This window comes from Sceloporus occidentalis, unplaced genomic scaffold (assembly GCF_023333645.1).
Source record: "Sceloporus occidentalis isolate IW3139 unplaced genomic scaffold, rSceOcc1.0.p SCAF_2, whole genome shotgun sequence".
In the NCBI taxonomy this organism is placed as follows: domain Eukaryota; kingdom Metazoa; phylum Chordata; class Lepidosauria; order Squamata; family Phrynosomatidae; genus Sceloporus; species Sceloporus occidentalis.
In genome coordinates, this window is record NW_028316982.1 from 14,902,474 (window position 1) to 14,926,638 (window position 24,165).

The following is a 24,165-nucleotide window of genomic DNA, read 5'->3' on the forward strand; positions in this document are numbered from 1 at the left end:
AGATTGCAAGCTGACCATGTGGGGGTAGGTTTCTTCAGAGTTTTGCTTCCAGCTGCACTCAGAGTTCTTCATATCTGCAATTTGCATTGGTAAAAAGAACCAATTAGAATAAATGCTCCTTTTCTAGCCCATGGAATGATCCCGTTTGGGACTGTAACAACGTCAGGAGAGGACTGGGGAAAATGCATAGCTAGCTGTGTCTGTAAAGTACAGTTTGACCCTCCATATCCACAGGGCTAGACAAGGCACCTGTTATATGGATTTGTAACTGGTTGACCGACCGAATGGAAAGGGTGCTCAACAATGGCTCTTTTTCATCCTGGAGAGAAGTGACCAGTGGGGTCCAGCAGGGTTCTGTCCTGGGCCCAGTGTTATTCAACTTCTTTATCAATGACTTGGATGACAGAATTGGGGGCATACTTGTCAAATTTGCAGATGACACCAAATTAGAGGAATAGCTAATACTCCAGAGGACATGATCAAAATTGAAAATGACCTGAATAGACTAGAAAGCTGGGCCACAGCTAACAAAATGAACTTCAACACGGAGAAATGTAAGGTACTGCACTTAGGGCAAAAAAATGAAATGCACAGATATAGGATGGGGGACACCTGGCTGAATGAAACTACGTGTGAAAGGGATCTAGGAGTCCAAGTAGACCACAAGTTGAACATGAGTCAACAGTGTGATGTGGCATCTAACAAGGCCAATGCGATTTTAGGCTACATTAATAGAAGTATAGTGTCTAGATCCAGGGAAGTAATAGTGCCACTCTATTCTGCTTTGGTCAGGCCCCACCTAGAATATTGTGTCCAGTTCTGGGCACCACAATTCAAAAAGGACATTGAGAAACTGGAGCGTGTCCAGAGGAGGGCGACTAAAATGGTGAAAGGTCTGGAAACCTTGCCTTATGAAGAACGACTCAGGGAGCTGGGGATGTTTAGCCTGGAGAAGAGAAGGTTAAGAGGTGATATGATAGCCCTGTTTAAATATTTGAAGGGATGTCATATTGAGGAGGGAGCAAGCTTGTTTTCTGCTGCTCCAGAGACTAGGACCCGAAGCAATAGATGCAAGCTACAGGAAAAGAGATTCCACCTCAACATTAGGAGGAACTTCCTGACAGTAAGGGCTGTTCGACAGTGGAATAAACTCCCTCGAAGTGTAGTGGAGTCTTCTTCCTTGGAGGTCTTCAAGCAGAGGCTGGATGGCCATCTGTCGGGGATGCTTTGATTGTGATTTCCTGCATGGCGGGGGGTTGGACTGGATGGCCCTTGCGGTCTTTTCCAACTCTACGATTCTATGATTCTATGATTCTATGACAGATTCAACCATCCATGACTTGAAAATACTAAAACACTCACATACGCACAAACACACACCAAAAAGCAAACCTGGATTCTACCGTTTTATACAAAGGACAAAATTTTACTGTGCTGTTGTATTTAATGGGACTTGGCCACCCATGGATTTTGGTATCCTCAAGGTGTCCTGGAACCAAACCCCAGTGGATACCAAGGGCCCACTGTAACATGTACTTTGACTTTGAGAGCGCTCAGTCTTGGTGGCTGCTTCAAATACTGATACCTGTTTTGCATGCTTTGGTGCAGTTTTTCATATGTAAAATGTTAGATCTGCCTCTTAAATTAAGGCCGGAATTCTGTTGAATTGGGAATATTTTTATTCTCCATTTAAGTTACTTGGTCTTTATTTTAAGGAGGCCTGGAGTGTGTGTACTTTTATTCAAAGCGCATGGGTCATCTCATCCCTACCCCTTTTAAAATCCACCCAACAATCCTGTGAAGTAGCTTAGCTTTAGATAATGTGACCACCCCAAGAGTACCAAGAAAGCTCTGTGTTTGAGTGCAAATTTGAACCACAACCCTAGTTCAGTACTCTGCCAGCACTGTCTCCCTTTAAAAGGAATGAGGTGTTTTGCCACAGACATTTCTCACTGTCTCAAGTAACACTTCCAGGAATCTGTGTATTAATGACATCACTGACTGTAAAATAAGAAAAGAAATAAAATGTATTGCTGTGCCTTAAAGTGTGCAGCTACTTACCAAAGCTAAGCCAGTTTAATTCTTATTAGTTCCTTGAGATCCATGATAGAAGATTTAAGTTGTGAATGCACTAAAAAAATAAATAAAGAGAAATTCAAGAGAAATGAAAGTTCTTGTGAACTTTATATAAATTGGCTATTTCTAAGCCTGTGTACACCGTGGTCTAGAAGTATTAGGACAGCAAATAGGATTTGTACCACTCTCTAGGTGTTATGGAACTGCAGCTCCCATCAGCCTTAGCCACCATTGCTGCTTATCATCTAGAGGCAGTCTTTCCTAATATTTTTATGAGTTTTTCAAAATTGTACCTGTACAGTTGGCCCTCCACACTGGAGTCCTATTCATTGGTTTCTGGTGCAAGTTGATCATAGATTCACGTTGGAAGACTCAGAATCTCTAGAAATCTCTAAGTCCTCCAGTGTGATTCTGTAGTCAATTTCCAGCAGAAAACTGGAGGACCTAGAGATTCCTGGAGAAGTGTTCTCTCAGGTTAAAAAAAAAGAGCATTCACAATGTTATATTTATTTATATTCATGGGTTTTCCACTTTTGCGGTGGAGGGAGGTGTTGCCTCAACCAACGTGAATGTGGGGGGAGACTATTTAGAATAAAAAGTCCTATCTTGCTTGCTGATATTTGAGGTTCTTTATAATAGTCCTTTTAATGCTTATTTATTCATAGTATTCTGTGAGGGTAAAGAGAAGAGAATTTAAGATGATTTGATAACAAGAGTAGCTATGGCATGGAATTTTGGATAATCTGAAATATGGTTTATATCATCCCCCCTTTAGAGTGTTAACGTGACAAACTTGCAGATAAATATTTCAACTGCTATGGTTACTTGATATAGAAATCTTACACATTTTTAGGTAATAGAGTTTCTGGACATGAGCTCTAGTCTTTGCTGCTGTGGCTTTGGGTGCCTTTTATTTGTTAATTGGGGATTTTTCCTAATCATTGGTTGCTGGCAAGCTTGTCTCTTTGGCGGTACAGACCTTGGATCTTTCTGCTCTGGTCAGCCCCAATATAACCTCTGGCAGCTCAGGCTGTACATATAAGGAGCCTTTGGAGAAACAGCAAAAGCATTATAATTCTTTGATTCTCATTCAGTAGAATTATTGTTAGACAGAATAAACGGCTCACATATGACAGGCCAAGAAAGAAGGAGGGTTTGAGAATGTGAAGTTGTATTTAAATGGGTTTAGCTGCAGTTTCCTTGTTGCAAGTGTGCACAACTTTTACTATATTTTATTAAAACTCTTCTATCCAGTACTTTATCACAGGATGTCAAACTGGCATAAAATACAAACAATTCAATGCATTTCTGGATTAAAAGCGTAAATAATGTATGCAGTATAGCAGGGCCGGCCTTACCATACAGGCGCCCCTCTGTGTGTGCGCGCGCACGCAGCCCCAGCCCAGCCCAGCCCAGGGTGCCTGCTGCCACAGGGGCCTGCTGGGTCCCGCTGCCGCCATGGCACCTGCACTGGCTGTTGCGCTTTGTGCGCGGCCGCTCCTGCGGCCTTTGTGCTGTGGTGTATGTAGCGCACACAGCACGCCACCGCCAAGGCCTTTGGGGCAGCCAGGCCGGCAGCTTCCTGTTGCCCTGCGCGCACTTTCAGGGCCGCGCATGGGGCTAAATAGGAGGAGTTTCTCCTCCTGGGGATGGCTGGCCAATGGCTGCTGGCAGGGGGTGGGCTGTTGGAGCTCCACTCTGCCCCCATTGGCCAGCCAGTCTCAAGAGGAGGAGCTCCTCCTCTGGTCCCCACGTGGGCCGGCTTGGGCCCAAGGAGGAGGAGGGAGGAGGAGGAGGAAGGAGGGAGGGAGGGAGGGAGGGACGGAGGGAGGGAGGAGGAAGAGGAGGAAGGAGGGGGGAAGGAGGAGGGAGGAGGGAGGAGGAGGAAGAAGGAGGGAGGAAGAGGAGGAGAAAGGAGGGAGGAAGGAGGAGGAGGAAGGAGGAAGAAGAAGAGTAGCAGGAGGAGGAAGAAGAAGAGAGAGGAAAAGTAGCAGAGGAGGAAGAGGAGGAAGAAAAAGAGTAGCAGCAGGAGGAGGAGGATTTCCATTCCATTTGTACAGGTCTGCTTTGTTTTAATAATAATAGTGTTGATGATGATATCAGTTAGTTCTAGCATTATTAAAGTGTGAAAGTCATATAAAACAATATTGATTTTCCAGTGTGATAGCAGCCTGAATTAAAGTGGTGCAAATAATGTTGCAGAGAGATATTTAGCCTTGTCTGTAGCCCCTCTGGTGCAATTGCAAACTACGAATTCCATAACTCTAGCATTAATGCATTAAAGTGGTATAAAACAACATTGATTCTCCAGTGTGATAGCAGCCTGAATTAATGTGATGCAGATAGTGCTGTAAGACAATTAACCTTCTCTGTTGTAGAGAATTTCATCGAATCCTGGTCTCCAGAGTCATAGAATCATAGAGTTGGAAGAGACCAAAGGGCCATCCAGTCCAACCCCATTCTGCCATGCAGGAAATCTCAATCAAAGCATACTGAACAAGATGGCCATCCAGCCTCTGCTTAAAGACCTCCAAGGAGGGAGCCTCCACCACTCTCTGAGGAAGGAGTCTGTTCCACTGTCGAACAGCCCTTACTGTCAGGAAGTTCCTCCTAGTCCAACACACAAAACACACAAAGCTATATCCCAACCTCCTATCCAGGAAGAATGTCAAAATGTTCTCCATTTTGAGCATGACTGAGAAACATGAATTTATATTGTTTTTATTAATGTTGTTGGCTTTTAGTTGGTTGTGTTCTCCATTTTTTGAACGTCCTACAATTTGTCCTACATTTTGTAGTACATCATGTCCTACATTTTTCCTACATTTTGAGGGGTTACCGGGGCGGGGGGCAAAATATTTCTCGCCTAGGGTGGCCAAATATCTAGAGCCGACTTTGCAGTATAGAAACATATTAAACACAACAATAATCACGACTACTTTGAAAGCAACAGTTAAAGCCATGTTGAAACTACAATTTTAAAAGACATACATATACACTTGAAAAAACTTAACTTCCTGGAAGTTTTAATGCAAATCATATTTTGGCTTGGTATCTGAAGGACATGAACATTGGCAGCAGCATACCACAATTGGAGCACCACAGCCGAGAAGGCTCTTTCCCATCTCCTTGCACCAGCACCACCACCACCACTATCATTTTTTCTTTATTATTTTATTATTATATTTTTATATCCTGTTCCATCCCTCCAAAAAATTGGCCTCAAAGCAGCTCGCAATTTAACAGAACAATATCATTAAAAACATGCAAAAAGTGAGCATTAAAATGGTGAAAAATATGAGCTACTGTAACACATCGGAAGCTCCTAAATTGGCCCTTATCTGGTAAAAATAAAATACAGTATAATCCACATGCAGTTTTGTGTTGCCTCGATTCTTTTTAACATGCCACAGACACTACTTTCTTTAGATCTGGTTTCAGTTGAGATTGTTCAAGTTATTGTCTTGGCCCTCATAAATTCCATTTAGGAAGAAAAACCTTTTTTGCTAGGATTGAGAATAGAATCTGTGATACAGTGGACCCTTTTTATCCACAGAGGTTTGGTTCCAGGGCCGTACATGGATACAAAATCCGTGGATGTTCAAGTCCCATTAAAAACAATGGATAGTAAAATGTTGACCCTTATATGTAATGGTAAAATCAAAGTTTGCTTTTTAGAATTTTTGTGTGTGTACAGTGGTACCTCGGGATACGAAATACCCAGGTTACGAAATTTTCAGGATACGAAAAAAAATAATTTAAAAAAAATTTTCCGGGTTAAGAAAGTTTTTTCGGGTTACGAAAAAACTTTTGGTGCTTTTCTGCGCGATTTCACACGGAATCGCGGCTTTTCCCCATTAGCGCCTATGGGGATTCGGCTTGCGAAAGCCTTTCGGGTTACGAAATTGACAGCGGAACGAATTAATTTCGTAACCCGAGGCACCACTGTATTCATATATGTATTTCCAAGCTGCAGATGCTTGAATCAATGGATAAAGAATCTGTGGATATGATGGGCCAAGTATGGTCCAAAACACACTATGGAAATAATTCAGTTTGAGACCGTTTTAACTGCCATGGCTCAATGCTAGCAAATTATAGGAACATTTTGTGAGACATTTAGCCTTCCATGTCAGAGATAGCTCTGATGCCACAGTAAACTGCAATAGCCAGAATTCCCTAGCACTGAGCAAAGACAGTTAAAGCGGTCTCAAACTGGATTATTTCTACAGCAAGTTTTGGACTTGCATTAGATAAAGAATTGTACATACAGTGTTGCTATTTAGAAAGACAGACATTTCTCCAGGATGCTGAGCTATCAGAATTATTTTGTCATAAACTGCTGGGCATAGTAACTAGTGTCCCTGATGGTTAAGACAGTAATATTTCTCTCCTAATGTTCATTTAAAAGCCTGTTTCATTAATGCATAGGAGATTACAAATAGTTACATTTTTGGTTGCAAGTTCACGTTGAGTCTGTTGCCTTAGGGAATCTGAGATATTAATTTACAGTTGTGCAGATTAAACAGGTAAAGTCAGTGGGAAGTGCTAAAGTGTAACATAATTTCTTATTGCCTGGATACATTTCGGCTCTCAGTATTAGGTTCTTTTTTTCTCATGGAAGATGCAACAACATTGTAAAATTTATTCCAGTTTTGTTGCATTCCATAAACCAGCATCAGCAAACAAATTGAATGGAAAGGAAAATAACAACAAAACAGAACTGTAGCTATAAAGAAGTATGAATTAGCTGTCAGAGTTACAGATTGCTGGATACATCCTTCTGAGCAGACTTTCCCAACCCAATGCCCCCAAATGGGTTGTACTACAACTGTCATAATCTTTGACTACTTACTATTCTGCCAGGGAAAGATTGCAATTGTGGTCCAATACACTTGGTGACCACTAGATTGGGGAAGCCTATTTTTGACTACCCAGTAAAAAGGATGGTCTAAAAGATCTTACTTTTCATTGACAGATCAATATTGGTTTTTATCATGATTGCATAGTGGAGTGGCTAGAGTCAGTGATGTTTGTACAGTGGGACCTTGGTATCTGTGGGGGGATCTGTTCTGGAACCCCCTGTGAATACTAAAATCCAGGGATGCTCAAGCCTGCGTTGTCCCCAATGGTGGTGATGCACACGGCTGCACCAACATTAGGGACAACTGGATTTCAGGTGAAATCCCGTTGTCCGTAATGGTGGAGCGGCTGCATGCACATGCCACTGTTGGGGAGAACAAGGACTTACCTGAAGTCCCATTGTCCCTAAAGGTAGTATGGTTGTGTACTTGTGCCACTATTGGGAACAACGAGACGTGAGGTGCGGATTTTGGTATCTGTGGGAGTGGGATCCTGTTACCAGCATTGGTGCCTTAAAATCCTAAATGTGTATGACTTTTCTTCTGATGACCCTATGCAGAGTGCCTGATGGGATACCTGACGTAGAATTCTCCATCACTGCAAGACGGACAGGTCACGTAGGCTATTGAAACATAGATCAAAGAGGCCCAGATAGGAGTTGCCAACAGAAAAGAGTCATTTACACCTTTGAGGCAGATTTATGGCCAGGATGCCTTGCCAGGCCAGAACCATTCTCACCTTGAAGACTTCTATAGATCAAGCAATCTTTAATATGTAGATTTGGCTTTGCTTTGAAATGTGGAAACAACTCTTCGCCTGAGGCAAGATTTTGTCTATTTAAGGTCCCTCAAATCTTTTGTCTATGTTCTGTCTTAGAATCCAGACAGGCTTCATGTCGGTCTGAGTTCTGATATAGTTCCAATCCACTCCCCCTCCTTCCTTCCCCTCCGTGTTGCTGAGTCTTCATCAATCTGGACCTGGAGCACCGCCAATACAGGTGAATATAACCATTAGAAAGCCTCATGTTATCTATCCAACGCTAACTTACTATATTCCTGAGTTCTTGGATGATTGTGTGAGTGTATGATTGTCTTATGTGTGAGTGAATAATAAACAGTATTCAGTTTTCATAAAACTTGTCTCTGTTGACCTATTTACCTTGGCTACCTTCGTATACATAGGATAGAGACCGCTCCTCTGTTTGAGCTAATAATAAATTCCCCAGACCAAGGTCTCCTTATTTACAATCCGAAACGGATTCCTCATGGAAACTGAGGTCCCACTGTATAAATATTGTTATTTATTATATTAAAAAGTATACTATATTATAATAATATTATAAATATTATATTAAATATTCAGGTGAAGTCCTGTGGTCTCTAATGGCAGCACAGCTGCGTGTACACACCACCACTGGGGACAATGGGGGCTATCCCTAATGGCAGTATGGCCATGTTCACATGCTGCCTTGGGAGACAGCATGAGCTTGCCATCCACAAATGCTCAAATATGCAGATATCAAGTCCATGGATACCCACTGAATCTAAATCTGTAATGCAGAAGGCCCTTAGTATCTGCTCAGGTTTGGTTCCAAGACCCCCTGTGAATACCTAAATCTGTGGATGCTCAAGTCCCATTATATACAGTGGCATAGTAAAATGATGTCCCTTATATAAAATGGTAAAATCAAGGTTTGCTTTTTGGAATACTTGTGTGTGAATATTTTCATACCATGGGTGATTGAATCTGTCTTTGCAGAATCCATGAATACGGAAGGCTGACTGTATATTTTTGTGTATCTCAAAATGTTGGAAGTCATTATCTCTGAAGTTTGTTCCTGGAGGCAGAGACATTATAATCTATGTGCAGCTGACTAAAGCTAATGTTCTCTTGACTACATATTGCTGAAGAAAAAGTTAGGATGGAACAGTCTTGAACCTCCAGAAAGAAATTTGAAAAGTTATATTTGAATAACTGACCCAGACACAGAAAGGAATGTTACTATAGCCCTAAAATTCTTAAGCACATATTTCTTTCTTGCTTGCTTTTTTTTTTTTTGGGGGGGGGGGGTGTTATCTGACCAGCAGCCAAATTCAAGTGGTTCTGGAAGTGCAGATTAGATTGCTATGGGATTTAGGATTCTTTGTTTTGCAAGATGGAAGGCTGGGTTCTGGGTATGGATGCAGATCTTGCCAGTCCAGAGAGACTTTGTAGTGCTTACCAGATACAAGGCTTCATCTTGTTGTATGTTCTGTGATTCTGTTCTACAGCTCAGGGGGGCTTCAAGCACATATGTCCCCAGATAGTTCATGAGACAAGATCTGAATCTCACACCAGGAGATCCCTAAGCTTCTTGACAAGACTTTATGTGGGTTGAACATGCTGAGACCAGCTAAAAATGTGTCCAGATAATCCCTTTCAAATATGGGTAAAAGCATTGACTTCATTCTTATTTATTTTAGGGATGCTTCAGATATTACAGTACAGGTGGATGTTCATTAAGATTATAATGTGTACCTTTTTCTAAATCATAGTGTATGAAAAGAAATCTGTTTGTTCTCTCTCTGTCTCTCATTTCTTCATTAATCTTGCATAGCAGCACCTAATGTGATATGTGAAACACTGTTTAATTGAATGGTTACAGGTCTGCTCACTCCATGGCATCCTTGATCATGTGCTGGTTTATTATGTGGGTTACTACTTTGTTAATTCATTGCATTCAGTGGCCCTGACCTGACTAATTGGGAGGTCTTACATTGTGGTTGGTGGCCGTGCCTGCCTCTCTGCTATAGATTCCCAGTCTTACAAAGTTAGCCTCACTTTAAACCCTGTTCATATGTCTTGCTGTGGGGCTGTGTCGGGTCCAGTAATGTCCATTTCTGTTCCCACCCTTTGGCTTTACTGTTATTGTTTGGTTTCCATTACTTGCTGGATAAGAAGAATTGGGCACTTAGTAGTAGGAACACCCAAGACTCCCTGTACCTAGATGATTACAATGTCCACAAATGGTAGGTGCCAGTTACAAGCAGAAGTGTAAACTTTTTGTTTTGTACAAGGCTTGTGATCCTAAGAGATATGCGTATGGAATCTAATTTACAGCTTGTAGGACAGAATAGGCACGCCCCAGATACCAGAAGGCCACACCATCCCATTTTAGTCCTCTCTGGACCTATGTAGGTCTTTGCTGCCATCTTTGCCAAGTGGAGTGATTGGAAGTGACATCTAGTCCCCTTTGGATGGGATTATTGCTAATTTAAGGTAGAGCCCTCTCAAACAGTGTTTCATGTCATTTTTAGGCATTTCCAAAATCTTCACCAGAACATTGCATTTGTCTGTACTGTTTTTTTAGGGTAGGGTTAGTGGGAGCCGCATGGGATGTACTGCACCCTCTCCCCTGACCTCATGTAGCCAGCGGCTATCACAGTTTTTACTCTTTTTGTAGGACATCCTGAAATGACTTCTGGGAATAGCGTTCCCATTCTTTAGTAATGTACAGTTGGCCTTCTATATCCAACCATTGTATATAATGGGACTTGAGCATCCCTGGATTTTGGTATCCACGGGAAGGGTCAAAACAGCTAGGTTGCAGGTTGTGTTATTGAACTTTTAAAAAATGTAGATCAGTCTGGTGTGCTATGAAGCTTCAATATAATTTATTATTTATTTAGTAGATTGATATACCACATCTTTATACCTCCAAATACCACACAACAGCCATTTTGTGCATAGCATACAAGAGCCTCTTCTTCATTTGCAACTTGTCCTAAATGGAGGACACTTGCATGGGATTGGAGGGAATAAGATGGGCTTTGTTTTCAAAGTCTAAAATAGAAACATAAGATGTCTGTTAAGTAATTGAGAAGTATCTTTGAGACTTTCTATTTCATTTCTGTATTGGGAGTTAATGAATATCAGTCCACTTTAAATGAACACTGTGGATGTAGTTGGTGTGTTTTATAGTATGAGATTTGCTGTGGTCACAGTAACTATCATTGCCAATTCCTCCTTTCCCCCACAACTCCCTTCGTCCCAGACTGTGTGTACTCTCATTACTTATTTAGTCTACTCATTACTTATAGACCAGGATTTTAAGCACTCATTCAGTGTGTGGAGCCATTTCTGGAGAGGGGCACTCCACTCTAGTTTTAGCTATGCTGGGTCATTCAAAGGTGGTGATAGGGCTTCAAATCCTCCGTTTTTGCTATAGATAAAAGAACATATATTTTATTTTGTTATAGAACTCTTTCGGGGTCATCTGTCACTTTTTAATTCCATATACACTTCCTAATTATTGTATCACTTGCTCCAGAGTTACATGCTCATTGTGGACTCAGCAGTCTGCATTTTCCTAAGACAATCAACTCAACTCCAAGTTACAGCTAGTCTTTGTGTTCCCAGAAGAGGAAGGTGGCCACTAATTCTTCATCTCAATATGCATTGTTAGATGTAATTTGACACCCATACATCCAATAGTCTACAGTGTCCACATTGGGAATGACCTTATCTACAGACTTCATAACAGCAGATGTTGTGATGGTGTCTTCAGATTATTAGAATTTATAGTGACCCTAACATGCACCTGTCATGGGGCTTTCTTAGCAAGATTTTTTCAAATAGGGTTTGCTTTTGCCTTCCTCTGAAGCTTCCTCAGAGAGAATGCGACTTGCCTATGTGGATTTCCATGGTTGAGCTGGGATTTGAACCCTGGTTTGCAGAGTCATAGCCCAACACTCACACTGTTACACCATGCGAGTTCTCTTATAATACTCGGCCTGATTTTCAATATGGGGGTTTCTAGCCCTCTCCCCCAATTATTTTTGTACCACTTAAGTTGATAAAGTTTTCTGGAGAACTAAAAAGTATGCAAAGCTTTGTGGTGCATTTTGGTTAGTCCTAACATATAATATATAACAATACTTTGTTTAATGCTTCACCTGCCATATCATAGCATGAAAGACCTTGTGGTATTTGTATTAAGTAATTAACTTTTTGGGATGATATAATTAAGTATGGATGCTGAATCCATCAATTTTCTTAAATGCTAATATTATAGTCTTTTTATCTAACCTCACTTCATATCTATATTTCTCTTGTACTGATAGCAGGAGAAAAATAAGGAGATCTAATTTTTGGAAATCAAAATATCCTGAAGACGTTAGATCCTGTATGAATGTGGAAGCTATGCAGGGTCAGCCCTGGGTAGTACTTGCATGGGACACTGCCAATGAATACCTAGTGCTATAGGCTATATTTCAGACGAATTGACAAAGACATCTTTGAGCATTCCTTGCCTGAGAAAACCCTATGAAAATCATGTGGTTGCCGTAAGTCGAAAGGTGACTTGAAGGTAAACAGAGACACACACAGCTTGATATAGATCTGGAGAACTAAAAGATACCTTTCACAGATTGGTCCTGCTCTTATGGAAATTCTTCCCAAACTATCTGATGCTGGGAGCAGGCAGTTTTCTAAGGACTAATACCATATTAATTAATGGCTATTGCATGAAAATGTTTATTTCTTTTCTGAAGAGTCTCAGACACCTCAGCTATGATCATACACAAGTATTCGTCCATGAACCACCACTTTGGGTAGCACTGCCTTACAGGCCCGTTTTCCCTTTCTGCTGGAAGAAGTTACAAGTGATATTAAGGCTAAGAGGAAAATCAGTGATGATCAAAGGTGGACTTGTGCATGGATAGGGCTTAATAGTGGGTTGATAGGAATTGTCCAATAATTTGAGCATAGCTGTTGTTTGCCAGTGACAAGCGTAGTAAAAGTTACAAAGTTAAACAAGGCGTGTATGTAGTCTCCATTGACTCATTGAAATGTTTACCCAGAAATAAGTCCCCTGAATTTAGTGGAACTTGTTTGCAAACTGTGTATGAACCTGCCTAGGAACTGAGTTATCCAGTTAGCCCACCAACATGCCCACCTTTTGGAGCTTAGATGGGTGGCCAACATGGACGCCTGTCATGATGCCTTTATGTGAAAAACATGACCAGTGATTCATACATGCAGACACACACATAGTTTTTCCAGTGCTACTAATATTGGACTCATTGAAAAAAACAACCCAATAATGCTAGGGAAATAGAAAGGGAGGAAGGCTACATGCTAGATGGATGCACTCTATTTAGGAGGTCACAGGTATGGGTTTGCAGGAATTAAGGAGAACAGTGGAAGAAAGAAGGTCTTGGAGATATCTCATCCATAGGATCGCCATGGCATTTAACAACAACTCGAGGGCAGTTAATGACAACAACACAAACTAATATTGGTAATGTTTCTCTTTGTATTGGATTTTTTTCAGTTGTTTCATATTGTACTTGATTCCATGTTTGAATTTTGTATGGTAGTCACCTTACATTCAAAATGTAAATGTAAAAATATGAATTCCAGACTGAAACGTTAGGCTATAAATGTGATCAATAAATGCATATCTGATTGCACCCTATGCTTGTTGGTGATTTCCTCATAGAAGAAAGTTCCTGTTGAGAGTTTTCACAGCTACTACAATATAAAAACATTATTCTGATATCTGTTTATTTAGCCAATTTCTATCGCCCCTTTCTTTCACGATAGATGACATGCTTGAAATTTCCGGGTGGTCTTCCACCCATGCACTGAGTAGAGCCAGACTTGTTTACAAGTCAAAATAGAGTGCTTCTCCCCTCCCTGTTTTTGTAAGTCTGGAAAATTAGAGAGTGTAATTCATGGCACTGGAAATACATCTTTCTGCAAATTTTGAAACTAGGTGTTGTTGATATTGATGGTCATTCCAGAACCAGTGCATATTTTGTGATTGTATAACACAAAGCAAAGAATTGGGTACTGGATGAGAAAAGCAGTTCCACAAGTATGTTACTTCCCACTTTCAATTTTGTTTAATATTTTTAAAGCAGATTTCAGTTATGACTGTGAGCACAGACTTTCCCAATCAATTGGCACAGTACAAACTCTGTATGCAGAGAGACACAGGTTTGATCCTTGGCCCTTTCAGATATTGCTAGGAAACACCTCTGACTGAAACCCTGGTGAGCCACTGCCAGTCACTCTAAAAACAGCTTTCCCTACCCGAGTGAAAGCCAGATGTTTTTTGTACTGCTGTTTGATGTGGCAACAGCTCCTAAAAGGGAAAGTGGGGTGATTTAAGCTGGTGGAAGATTAGGTGTTTTTTAAAATTTGGAGGGAGGGGGGTCTACTGATTTTTGTTGCAACATATTTGAGTCATACAGTGTTCCAAGCCAGAGTTTTTAGGAATTAGGTGGGGTAGGGTGTTATGAGAATGTGCTCCCCTTTATGCTGTAGAGTGTGGACCACATCCTGAGTTGTCATTGTGCATGTCTCTAACTCATCTCAATATGGAAATGAATGTATTCTAGATTAACATATTTTAACACATATAAATTAACAGTAGCCTTCGTTTTCATGGACAAGTGACAAGATTAAATATTGTTTCACTCTCTCAGAATTCAAGGTGAAAAAACATCTCTTGAACAATCTGGTCTCACCACTCCTCATAGTATGGTGTGTTGCTGCCTCTTTTATTTTTAACTTGTCTTTTTCTTCTTTTCTTTTCCGCTTCCAGTACCATCTTGTTGTGATTGGAGGCTCCTAATAGGAAACCTTCCACCCATCAATGCTCTACCAATGGTAAGTATGGTTAAATGCCCTAAGCATGGTTTCATGTTTTAACTTGTTTTCATAAAATTGACTCTGACTTGAAAAGAAGGAACAAAGCATACTATTTACGAAAGATGTTTTAAAATAGTTTATCTGATTTACATTGGCCTATGGGGCAACGTGGCACACATTTTTCTAGAAAGTATTCTTTTGTAGCCAGACAACATCTTAGTTGATACAACAGTCAAATCTGACATGTGGTGTGTGCAGTTAGTAGCAGTTCCGGGATTTCTTTTTTGGTTAAGCTCGTATCACTTCCTGTAATTTCAAACATGGGTGAAGAGTGCCAAAAATGGAACCACAGAAAAACAAGAGGGAGGTTTTGATATACTCTGGGTTATTCCTCAATTGGCAGAAGAATCCCTCCTCTCCAAATCTCCTAACAAACATCTCAGAAGTCACTAAATGTTGTGTGTCAATTGTGTGGGGAGGTGGGAATTTACTGTTTTAAAGGGAATGATTATTGGCCTTAAAGATATTACTGGTAGTCATTTATAAATAAAATGTTCCTCATGCTAACTTAACCCCACAACTTCTCTGACTCTACCTGTTACTGATCTCTTCATTCAGCCTAGTCACTGTACTCTAGGGAAGTAATGGAGCATGACCCTCCAGATTTTACTGATCTGCAGTGCCCACCATCCATCACAATTGGTTATGTTGGCCAGAGATGGTGGGAGTTGTAGCCCGTTAACATCTGGAGAGCCACACATTCTCCCAGCTCACCTTTGACTTTTCAGTCATTGGTAGAATGGTTTGCTAACTGTGGTGGAGAGGAAACCATCTTGTTGCTAATGTTGCTACACTTGTTCTGCAGCATCCACAGTGGATAGTTTCCTGTTTTGTAAGAGGTCTACCAAACTTCTAGTCCATGTAGCACAAGATATCGAAAAATGGCAAGAGCTTGTCTTTATTTAGGTGGATAGGATAAGTGATGAATTCAATACCATTCTTGCATTTATTTTCATTTTCAAATCAGATATAGAATGTAACAGTTGAAGGGGAATCCTCCTAGGTACTGATTCCAACTGGGACCAACAACTTTATATATATAGTCCACCCTCCCCATAAGCGGGGACCCCCTCCCCTGCGTATTGGGAAAGAGCGTATGTTCAAGCCCCATAGAAAATAATGGGACACATGCTCACGGCAGTGCATGGGACACAGGGCACAAGTATGCGCCCCATTATTTCTGCCGGGGCTTGCCTTCTATATAAGATCAAAGCCACGGAAGGCAAGCCCGCCTATAAGGAAGGCTGACTGTGTGTGTGTGTATGTATGACTTTTCTCCCTTCATGTTTGCGTTTTGTTTTGGGACAATATTACTGTTTCGTGACTTTTGCCATCTATGCAGTGACTTTTTTTCCACCTTACAAGCATGCATCTTAAATTCAGTGAGATATTTTTCAGTTTGAACCTCAGCTTTTGGGATATGTTGTACCAATTTTTATATTTATATGAGTGATGAAAATTTTTCTTAGGGGCCATTAAAGATGGAGGCAAAGAATCTGTTAGGTAAAGAGTTGAATCACAGTCAGCATTTTCAACTATTTTATCTCCATGAGTGGATAGGTGTGTGTGCGCGTGTGTATTCATATTCTGAGTACTGAAAAGATTTTTTAAAAAGTTGCTGAAGTGAAGCCAAATGTGAGTGCAGTGTCTGGCAGTTGGCAGACTTGGTGTCATATCTTTAGACAGTGTCTTACCTCTTAACAAACGTTGTGGAAGGTCTTTGTGAATGTGCACAGATTTGGGTCTTTCTGATGTTCCTGTTTAATACTATATATACATTTGTTAGGTTAGGGAAGGAAATAAAATTCTAAACATGATTGATGGTTTATTCTGGCTGCTTAAAGATCTTTTTACATCCAGAATTCACTATCAGATTCTTGATTCCTGAATCTTAAACTATAACATGTGCACCACATGGCTTCCACTGGATAATAACTTGTCTTGGAGTATCTCTTCAGACATAACCAGTCCTGACCATGTCCATCACTTCCTCCCCATTATGTCCACATCTGACTCAACGTTCGTAACAGAGGCTATATTTCTCGGGCCCATCCTGAGTAGTTCTTATGTCTGTGTTTGCTCATAGTGTGCTTGTCTTTGTGTAGAATGCTGCAAATGCATGCATGAACAGTGGGTGCTGATGGGTGTTGTAGTGGGGTGCGTTAGCGCAACTCCAAATCATTTTGAACAGCTGCACAGGGCTGGGCTGTATATAACATCCAGTTGATGTTCAGAAAAGACCTTTAATTCTCCAAACCTATCTTGCTAATCATACAGCTGGCCAAAGAGTGAGGTTGAACATAGACTGAGACATTTTCAACCACCTCTTTTAATGTCTTTCAACCCCCCTCTTTTTGTTTCTTTTCAGAATGATTTAATTTTCCAAATTGCCTTTTCCCTAGCAGAATAAAGCCCCTCCCCTCTATTACTTTATGCTTGCATACTGAGATTTAGCCAAGACTGAAATACTGTTTTGCATTATTGCCTCTCTTAAAAACATGACTCACTGCATATTAAAATACTCCCAACACTTCATTAAATTTTAAAATGCCAGGAAGTAGCTGTTTCAGGCCCTGTTGCATTTATTCCTAATTTTCCCCCTACAGGTTTTGCCAGAAAATAAGTATTTGTAAAGTTGTGAGCCTGTTACTTGGTATAGTGATAACTGATCCTTAATTACTGCTTGGAGCAGGAAGACGGTCATTTGGGTAAAAGAAATAATACATGGCACTGTGTGTATTTTTGCGATTGTGTAATGCAAAGCACAGAATGTAGCACTGGTTGAAAAATGCAGTGTGACAAGTATCTCAGGTTCCACTTTATTTATTTGTTTATTTTTAAATAAAGCAAGTTTCCATTATGGCTATGAGCATAGGTTTGAAGAAACTTCCTAACTTATTGTCTGTAGATGGCCAAAGGTTTAACTATTGGCCTCTCCTGGCAGGATTTGCAAAGACCTCTATCTGAAATCCTGGAAAGACATTGCTAGTATTTGAAGATCAGTCTTCCCTGACCTAAAGCCCCACCTCAAGATATTTTTGGACTACAAGCTAGCGTTCTTCATAATTGGCTGCTGTATGCAACTGATATGAGCTGACTTCCAAAACACCTGGAAGGTACCAGGTTAAAGCAAGGCTGGTGCAGCCAGTAGAAACATAGCTGTCAACTGCTTTTATTTCTTTGTTGTTTATGGCTAGGAAGTACCTGTAGTGAACTGTCTTTACATACAGTGTATTTTACCCAATCTTGAGCAATTTTTGTTCACTGAAAACACTTAAAACCCAGTAAAATGAAATAGCAGGAAATCTCTCATAATGTCAGACGGACAGCCTTAAAGTTCTTTGTTCCTATGTGTGAGAGTAAAATAAGTGAATGTTTACACTACTTCACAAAAAAATAGTTTTTCCATAAACAGGTGGTGTTGGTTTTTGCTGAACTGTGGGGGAACATAGCAGTGGTTGATCCCCCCCCCCCCCCCCAAATGGGACATCTTGACATTTTGAGAGCCACTTTTCAATTTGCAGGTATTCTTTACAATCTATGCAGATATACAGCATTTTCAGAGCATCATATTAGAGTACTAGAATGGACACTATTGCCATGTGGCTGCTTTTTCCAAATAGCTTCATGTAATATGACAGATGGAATAAATATATGGATTCTTCTGGAGCCTCTGTTCATAGACCAGCCTGTGATAAAGGAGGCTGTGCAGGATGCTGCTTGAGGTATACAACATTGTGTATGTTCCTGAAGTGGCCTTTGAATGTTGTCCATACAACATCTGCACATTACCTATTTGTTGCCTTGCAGATTGACATTACTCACAGCCACCTACTCTTGGGACAACAAATAATGTTTTTGTAATGTGATTACATCAGGTAAAAAGGAGAGCAGGTGGTTATAATATTATCCTGAAGTTGGAAGGCACAATTTGAAGACCACCAAGCTAAAGTGAGAATTTGAGAAATCTGTCCTTGCTGCATGCTAGTGCAAAAGTGGGGTGTTGTTTGGCATCTGATGGGTGTTGTTGCCTGGCATTTATATTTTGCTTGGCAGGTTATGCAAGTGTGCTCACAGTGTTGGTTAAGGATTTCTTAGACAATATCTTGGTTTCTACCAAAAGAGAGAGCCCTTTCCATGTGAACACAACTCCACTGCCTGTCCCTCTGTGAAGCCCTTGGTTAAATCAGAAAGTCTCCAATTAATGATGGCTTCCCATTACATCTGAAGTGATGTGGTATGGTTAACAGTTTTGAAGGAAGCCAGGATTGTAGACCACATTTTGCTTGTGTTTTGAGTTCCTAGGTTATTTCTCAAGATGCTAACCATAGAATTTGGATGAAATTGGAAACTGGTTAAGTAGAGATCTTCTGGTTTGGTTGTAGTGTGCATAAGGGAAGGAACAAAAGGGCTATGTATAAAAGACCTTTTCATATCTTGTCTTTTGGATTGTGTGAACAAGAACAGTGTATTTTAAACTCCAAAAAACATTATATAAGCTGTGGTTGGTTGTTACTTGTGAATGTTACTGCATTTGGTTTGTGCATTTCAGCTATATTATCTGTTCTTGAAGACAGAATGTTTGAAAATAATATCATTTTTAATGCCATTTCAGTGTAACTTTTCTCTTTGTGCTTTTTTCATTGGCCTCACTTCCTTTAGGAATGGGTTTTCTTGCTGGTTGGGGGGGCAGACTGCTCCTTTATAACACCGTGTATCCCTCCTTATGGAGCATAAAGTCTAACTTAAATGCCTGCTTACAGAGCTAGAAACGAGAAACGGGGGTCTCATAAAATTTGCTGCTGAGTCTAAAGAGTCTAGTGTTGGTCTATTCTACTTAAGTGCCCATTTCTCTTTTCTGGGATGACCTATCACAAACATATTACTGTTTTTAGTGTTCAACTTTTGCTTCTATTGCTATCAATGTATGGCCCAAAGAGTGCCATTCTGCTGCTACTACCATGGAGATTTGTAATTGGTAGTGCTAAACTTCCTTTTAGGTGTGGCATAAGATGTTGGCTGGTGAACACTGAGGATTAAGAAAAAGGCCCACATTTACCATTCAATAGGGAGTAAAAGAAAGGAATTGACAAAACCACCTCCTTGTTTGAGAAAGCCCTATGAAATTGATGGAGTCACTATAAGTTGACAGGTACCTTGAAGACATATTCATACATAATATGGAATCAATGTAGGAATGTTCCTTGTTTTCAAAAATAGCAGCAAAGCCCAGCAAGAAGATATTTGTGGATTTTTAAATGCAATACAGTATTAAACCAACATTGGTGTTGCATTGTGTCAAAAAAGAAAATGTAGGGGGATTATCACATGAAGCCCTTACCGTGGCAAAATGTTCCTGGAGTGTTTCTGAAGCACGAAGGTGTGATCATCCGTTGCGTTTCTGAAAGGTCATTGAGGTGTCCAGCTTCTCTCCCATTTTCTAATGCAGGGGTAGGCAACTTGCGGCCCACGGGCCGGATGCGGCCCGGCGAGGCCTTGGGACCGGCCCCAGCCCGGTCCTGCCGCCGATTGCTGCCAGGGCCTTTGGGGGGCAATTGTCTATAGAAGTCTCAGAAACATGCATTTATATTAACATTTTTTAAAAAATCAGCAAAATTTTTTGCATGTCCTCCATTTTTTTAAAAAAAAGTTTCTTCCATTTCAAAATTTTGTCCTACATTTGTCCTGGTTTATTTATATATTTATTTTTTTAAAAAATTATTTAATTATTTATTTTTTGGCTTCGGCCCCCCAGTTGTCTGAGGGACAGCAACCCGGCCCCCGGCTCAAAAAGATTGCCTACCCCTGTTCTAATGGATTCTTCAATTATTTAAAAAATGTTTTTTCCATGAACGTGGGATGCCTCAATGACGTTCTAGAAGTGCAACGGATGATCACACCTTTGCGCTTCAGAAACACTTCAGGAATGTTTTGCTCACGGTTAGGGTTCATTGTGATAAGGGCCTAGGCTTTCATCTGGCTTGACTGTTTGTCCTGATGAGCTTCACTAAGTAGCTGTAGAAATAGTAGTTGACATATTAACAGTAGTAATACGTATTAGACATTTTATCCCTCCTTTCCTTGAAGAAACTTGAGATGGTATGTGTGGTCTTCCCAAGCCTAATTTTATGTTTGTGACAGCTCTGAGAGCAAGCCTTAGTTTATGAGTTGAGACTTGGACAAAGGCAATAACTATTGCCATCATAAGGGTCAGCCAGGTGGATTTTTTCTGGAATATTGCCTCAGTGAATTGAACTGTAAAGATAATGATTTTGGGATGTGTGTGTTGGGGCAGTGGATGCTGTTTTAAAGACTTAGGTTATTTAACTCATCCTTGTTGAATTGTGGTGTCCAGAACTGGACACAGGATTCCAGGTGAGGTCTGACCAAAACAGAATAGAGTGGTACTATTACTTCCCTTGATCTACACACTATATACTCTGTATGGGGCTACCCTTGTGCCTTGTCCGAAAACTTCAATTAGTCCAAAATATAGCAGCCAGAGTGGTCACAGGGACAACTAGAGGTAACCACATTATTCCTATCTTAAAATCTCTTCACTGGCTGCCTGTTAGTTTCTGGGCACAATGCAAGGTGTTATTTATAATCTTTAAAGCTCTACATGGCTTGGGTCCAACCTATTTATGGGATCACCTCCTTCCATACAATCTGCCCCGCACACTCAGGTCCTCTGGCAAGAACATTCTTCAACCAATAAAGACCAGGTTGACCCAGAGTGCCTTCTCATTGTTTTACCCAATGTTTTAAGCTGCTTCAATCCTGCGGGAGAGGCGGCATATAAATATTATTATTATTATTATTGTTATTGTTATTATTATTAAACTGGGTAGCAGTCAGGTTTGGAAGCTGAAGATCCAAACGTCTATATGCATTTCTAGACAAAGTACAGTCGGCCCTTCTTATACACAGATTTTTTATACATGGATTCAAGCATCCACGGTTTGAAAATGTTAAAAAAAAGTATACATTTCAAATACCGAGCCTTGATTTTCCAATTTTTATATGGGACACCATTTTGCTCTTTCATTATATTTAATGGGACTTGAGCATCCACAGATTTTGTTATTCACGGGGGATCTTGGAACCAAACCCCAGTGTATAACAAGGGTCCACTGTATGTGAAATATTTGATAAATAAATGGATTATATGTATATTATGGTAGCCAACTGATCACACATATGCTGACTGAACTGGTATTTTATTCTCTGATGTGGTACTGGCAGTGTGTACAGCCTTGTGTTTTATATAATATTTTATCCTTTTAGTTTTTTACGTTTTGATCTGCCCTGAGGCTGCATTATAGTACAGGAAGGTGATATGGAAATATTTTAAATATGTTGTTGTTGTTAACTGCATTCAAGTCAACTTTAACTCATGGCAACCCTGTGGATGAGACAGTCCAAGATCCCCTGCCCTCCACTGACCTGCTTAAGTCCTGTAAATTCACGTCCATGATCTCCCTCATTATCCATCTGGCATGTGGTCTTCCTCTCACTACCCTTCCCAGCATACTGTTTTTTTCTAATGAGTCACACATTCTCATGATGTGGCCAAAATATGACAGTTTCATTTTGATCATCTTGGCTTCCAGGGAGAGATCAGGCCTGAGATGTTCAAGGACCCATTTGTTTGTCTTTTTGGCTGTTCACAGTATCTTCAGCACTCTTTTCCAGCACCACATCTCAAATAACTCAAATAACTATTTGAGAAAATTAACTTTCTGGCTTTCTTTACTGTCCAGCTCTCACATCTGCACATGGTGATGGGGAATACAGTGGACTGGACAATTCAGTTGTGTATCTTTGCACTTTAAAATCTTATCCTATTCTTTCATAGCTGTCAGTTCCATTTTTAGCTGTTTTCTGATTTCTTGAATGCAGTCTCTGTTTTGATCAATGTTTGATCTAATTTAAGGCCCAGTGCAGACCGCCCAAAAAGGGCGGTTTGCTGGCAACCTGGTTTGCTCCACGGGGAAGCCACAGTGGACAAACCGTGCAGCTTTCTCGCAGAGCAAAAAGAACCCGCAAAAAGCGGGGTTTTTTTGTGAGGCCATAATGATACCACAGTGCGCCAATGGCGCACTCACGATGTCATTATGGCACCGCGATGTGCGGACACTAGGCATCTGTCGCGTCAAATGGCGGCACCCATCTGTACAGGACGCTGCCATTTTGACGTACAGAAGACATGCTATGGTTGCGGGGTGTCTGTAAGAGATGCCCCAAGACAACCCTAGCACGTCTTCATGATGTGTATGGTGCTGGTCTGTACCGGGCCTAAGGTACAGGAAATCTTTAGCTATTTTGATTTCCTTATTGTCTAGGGCGGTTGAATTTATGTGTCCCCATGGCATCATTTTTGTTCCCTTTAGTTTCAACAGTTAACCTGTTTTCGCACTTTCTTGTTTGACTTTCCTTAGTAATTGTTCCAAGTCTGTGATCTTTACCACTAGTAGTATGGTGTCACCCGCATATCCTAGATCAGTGATGGCAAACCTTTTTAGGTTTGCGTGCCAGGGGGCGGGGCTTCTGCCCCTAGGATGGGGCTGTGTGCTGGGGTGGGGCTTCTGTCCCACGGGGAGTGGCTTCCACCCTCCATGGGCGGAGCTTCCGCCCTCTGGACGGGGCTCCTCCCCTGCCTTTTTTCCGGCCCCCAGCTGTCTCTCAGAGACAGCTGGGGGTCAGCAAAGGCCCTTGAGGGGGAGGAGCCATGGGCATGGCTCCAGTCCTCCTCTTCCCGGACCTTTCTTCGCCCCAAAGGGCTCTCTAAAGCCCTTTGGGGGCGAGGAAAGGCAAAAGGGGAAGAAGAGGAATGGCAGGGCCCCTGCCTCCCTCCCCACAGACCTTTCCCTGCCCTGTAAGTGCCCCATTTGGGGCACTTGGAGGGCAGGAAGGGTAAGTGGGGAAGGAGGGAGATGGGGAGGGGCCCTGCCTCCCTCCCCAAGGACCTTTCCCTGCACTCCAAGTGCCCCATTTGGGGCACTTGGAAGGCAGGAAGGGTAAGTGGGGGAGGAGGGAGATGGGGAGGGCCCCTTCCTCCCTCCCCACGGACCTTTCCCTGCCCTCTAGGTGCCCCTTTTTGGGCACTTGGGGGGCAGGAAGGGTAAGTGGGGAAGGAGGGAGATGGGGAGGGCCCCTGCCTCCCTTCCCATGGACCTTTCCCTGCTTCCAGCTGTCTCTCCAGAGACAGTTGGATGCCGGCAAATCTCCCTGGGGAGGAGGCACTGGCCCGAGCTGGTCACTCCTCCTCTCCCCGCCCTTTTCCCAGCCTCTAGCTCTCTTGAAGAGGCAGCTGGGGGACGGGAGAAGGTTTCAAGGAGGAGCCAAAGGCGCGCTCCTCTGGCTCCTTCTCCGGAGCGCCCTTTTCTGGCTTCCAGCTGTGTCCGAGACACAGATGGAGGCCAGGAAAAGGCAGGGAGGTGGAGGAATGGGCACACGTGTGCCTCTTCCGCCTTCTCCCTCACCCTGTGCCCGAGGAAATGGCCCAAAGTGCCACTTCCGGCACGC

General features: G+C 41.6%; 1 protein-coding gene across 13 annotated transcripts in view; it reads left to right on the top strand.

Annotated features, from left to right (window-relative positions):
• Positions 1 to 24,165, top strand: part of LOC149317998 (F-box-like/WD repeat-containing protein TBL1XR1) — a 236,259-nt gene that overhangs the window by 88,140 nt on the left and 123,954 nt on the right. For 9 of the 13 annotated variants that reach the window (XM_089508806.1, XM_089508803.1, XM_089508822.1 and 6 more), the window contains exon 2: positions 14,531 to 14,595. The gene's annotated coding sequence lies outside the window, so the exon portion shown is untranslated. Of the gene's footprint in view, positions 1 to 7,555; positions 7,937 to 12,099; positions 13,220 to 14,530; positions 14,596 to 24,165 lie in introns of those variants that run through there. The other 4 variants (XM_089508821.1, XM_089508809.1, XM_089508810.1 and 1 more) reach the window with 2 other exon arrangements.